Genomic DNA, 4267 nt, shown 5'->3' with positions numbered 1-4267 from the left:
AAGAAAAATAAATAAAAGATATCCAAACAGATAAAGAAGTAATATTGTCACCATTTGCAGATGACATGACATTATATATAAAAAAAACCGTAAATGGTGCACCTGGGTGGCTCAGTCAGTTTAACACCCAACGCACAGGTCATGATCTCAGGGTTGTGAGATGGAGCCCAGCATTAAGCTCTGCACTCAGCACAGAGTCTGCTTGTTCCTCTCTCCTCCCCCTTTGCTTCTCCCCCCAACTTGTACTCTGTCTCTCTGTCTCTCTCTCAAATAAATGAAAAAATAAAATCTTTAATTTTTTTAAAAAGTCGTAAATATTCTACAAAAAACTGTTAGAATAAACAAATTCAGTAAAAGTTGCAAGATATAAAATCAATATACCAAATCTGGTTTGTTTCCATATCCTACAGAGAGACAAATAACAAACCTACAGAGAGACAAATTAAGAAAATAACCCATTTGGGGCACCTGGGTGGCTCAGTTGGTTAAGTGTCCAGCTCTTGGTTTCGGTTCAGGCCATGATCTCAGGGTTGTGAGATCAAACCCCGTGTTGGGCTGTACATTCGGCATGGAGTCTGCTTGGGATTCTCTCTCTCCCTCTCTTTCTGCCCATCCCCCTACTTGCACTCTTTCTCTCCCTCTCTCTCTAAAATAAATAACATCATAAAAAAGGAAAGAAAATAACTCCACTTAGAGTAGCATCAAAAAGAATAAAATACCTAGGAATAAATTTAACCAAGAAAGCGAAAGACATGTACTCTGAAAACTATAAGACACTGATGAAAGAAACTGAAGAGACACAAACAAATGAAAAGCTATTCTGTGTTTATGGATTATAAGAATATTGTTAAAATGTCCGTACTACTCAAAGCAATCTATCGCTTTAATGCAATCCATATAAAATCCCAATGTTATTTTTCAACAGAACTAGAAGAATCCTAAAATGTGTATGGAACCACAAAAGACCCTGAATACATATATTCAACATCCATTCCATATTTGGTTTGTAATTTCATAAGGCACTTGTCTCCTTCAAATACCTGGACTTTGCACATGCATGTCACTCCTCCAGCCTTCACTCAAAGCCACTCACTGCATCTGACCAGTCAACACCCATATCCTCACCTACTGCCTGACCAAACACAAGCCTCTCTTCTATGAAACCCCTCCTGAACTTACTCCTGTAGGTAAGAACTGACCATTCTCAGAAGGGTGCCATATATTCTCAGAACATCTGTGACTATTCAGTGCACTTCCTTTTCTACATGCCTCTTCCTTTCTATTAGCTATTTGAAGGTAAGGTCTAGGTTTTATTAGTCTTGGTTTTTCCAATACTTGGCATAATTCTTCCCTCAGTGTAGACACTCACTAAATGCTTGTTGAAGGAATAGGTAACAATCTGTCAGTTAAGTGTGTCTGACACTTTCATATTTAATCCTTACAACCATACTTTAAGTAGATATGCTGTACATTTTACAGAGAAAACCTCAAAGCTGAAAAAAAAGTTTAACTTGAGTATATTGGTCTAAATCATTGCACCTTCTACTATATATATATATCATTACATTACCCTGTTATCCTTTTTAAAATTTGCTCAAATTGGTTTTCCATTATGAAGCCAATTTTCTTCAACACTGGAAGAAAAAATAAAGGGCAAGGGGCTCAGGAACATGTAGGTGACTTCTCTGTCTTCCTTTCTGGCTAGGCTATAGGCCATTCATTCCCCATGGGACACGGAGTCTACAGATAAGCTGAGAGGTTTTCCTATCCTCCACTTGTATGGGAAACATAGCTTAAGAGATTTCACTGTGGGGGCGCCTGGGTGGCTCAGTCATTAAGCGTCTGCCTCCGGCTCAGGTCATGATCCCAGGGTCCTGGGATCAAGCCCTGCATCGGGTTCCCTGCTCAGCGGGAAGCCTGCTTCTCCCTCTCCCACTCCCCCTGCTTGTGTTCCCTCTCTCGCTGTGTCTCCCTCTGTCAAAAAAATAAATAAAATCTTTAAAAAAAAAAAAAAGATTTCACTGTGAACATTTGTTTTAAATTAGCCCTCTAGAATCCCCAAAGCTCATTTTTTTCAGTCCAATTCTAACAAGGCCTTTAAAATCCATTTAATATCTTGGCTAATTTTATTCTTTTATTACAGAAATAGAAAGAGCTCTCTTTTCTACCTTCTTTAAATATTTATTATCATTAACGGCAATAGGAATGTCAGGCTGCCAAAGCCTCAGTTATTCCTTTCCATTCTGTGTCCTTCTTCCCCTTCACTCAAGAAAGAGCTAAATCATGCCCTGGAACTCCCTCAGACAGCTTTTCTACCTCATCATTGACTGTTTTGCTTTGTCTTAGAGTGTTTCAGAACATGTCTTTGAATACTTTCTAATTAGTTATGTTTATACAATTATCTAGATATTTTTGTGAGTCAGGAATATTTTAGAAAATTAAAATATGATTCAATTGCATTGTGTCTCCTTCAAATTATATATCTGCACTGCATGTATCCCCATCAACCCACAGATACGCACAAATAATTTTTCAGCTTAGACCTTGGCCTTCAGCATTACAGCTCCCCATAGATTACTGTCTAATTTCACAGATAGTTAAGCCAACATTCAATCCTACACACCTTTAGCTAAATAGAAATCAGTGGTATCTAATAATTAGAGACTAAAGGGCCTGAACCCCAACATCGATTAATTTTCTTATTATTTCCCTCAGCATGTGGAAGCATTTGTTTCTGAATTTGATTTTCTGATAGAAAACATAACTACCTTCCTTTTCTGAAAACAGACCCTCCCTAAGCCTGCAGGTTGTTCGGAGTATGCCCAAATGAACAGAAGCTTCACTCACAGTTAAGACCTTTTATTTAAACTTTCATTGTTTTTCCATATCATAGGATCTGACATTAATCTAGTGTACTTTTGTTGTTTCCCCACTATTCCTGCAAAATAAAATGATCACCTGGATTCCAGAAGTCTCTAAAACTATACATACTTAGGACTTAGCACAGTGGTAACATTGAAAGTCACTGAATCATTCTAAATGAATAATTCTAAATGAATAATGCTTAGCAATGGGAAGAGGCGACTAATGATGAAGATAAGCAGGATTCACTCACTTGATGTGAAATACTATAAGTTACCTGAGAGGACAAGAGAGATTTCTGCTGTAAGCTTCACTTGTTACCATTTTGAGAAAAAACATAATTCATTCCAAGTATCAGAGCCATTTTTCCTAGAATTTTCCTAGACTTCCTGGTTTTCCTCCTTTTGCTCCCATTTCTCCAAGTTTTTACTTTAGTGTTTTTGTCAATGTCAAAAAAAAATAGGGAAAAAAAGTGAGTAAAGGATTAGGATTACAGAAAAAACAAAACAAACACATTCAGTATCTCAGGAGATGGGCAGCAAAAATGGATGTCGTGACATACATAGTCAAGTAGAAATTAGGGAAGGCAAAAATTGTCATATTCAGAAGACACTTGAAGTGAGGAGATGGTGAGGAGATAAAATACACAGGTGATGAAAAGAGGAGATGGCCAACTGTCTCCAGAAATGGATTTTAAGTGAAGGGTTGCACAGATACATACGTGGACTGAGAAGGATCTGAGAAAGGGGAGTACAGGTTCCTTAAGGGATGAAGAGCTGAGAGTATTTTTAAAAAGTGAGAGAGGAGAGAGCTAACAAACATGATGGAGAAATAACAGCTCTAGTTTACAAGAGAAATTGTTGTGTTCGTTCTCTTTGGGCAGAGCAGCTGCCCCTTCCTCTTTTCAATTTGGTTTACACAGTGCTTTGCATAGCAAATTTAATTTATAACAGTGCTAACATTAAATTGTGGGGATAAGTCCTAAAATCCTCTCATGAGCTCTTTTCTTGGTAAGATTTAACATTTGCTTATCTGACTAACAAAGATTATTGTCCATTTAAAGTAAGTATAAGTTGGTGCATGGACTTTAGCCAATAAACAAATTCATTACCACCAATCCCAGTCTCCTTCGAAAGCTTAATATATCCAGTTTCTAGCTCAGTACTAACAATGGAAAATTCTGAGTTGAATACTGGTATAAAATATGGACCATGTGTACTATTTAAAAATGGCTTATCTTTGGTGCTAAAGTATTTGGGGTAGTATGTTCGGAAATAGAAGTTTTATGCTCTCACATTGCACATTGAAGGAGCTGGGCTTTTTGAAAATTGTTATTCAGACTTAGAGTTTATCCTCTCCTCAGAAAAGCAGCACAGGAGTGAATGAACAATGGTCTTTTTCCAGA

The sequence above is a fragment of the Neomonachus schauinslandi genome, chromosome 8, assembly GCF_002201575.2.
Source record: "Neomonachus schauinslandi chromosome 8, ASM220157v2, whole genome shotgun sequence".
Taxonomy (NCBI): Eukaryota; Metazoa; Chordata; class Mammalia; order Carnivora; family Phocidae; genus Neomonachus; species Neomonachus schauinslandi.
Note: the sequence above shows the minus strand (reverse complement) of the source record.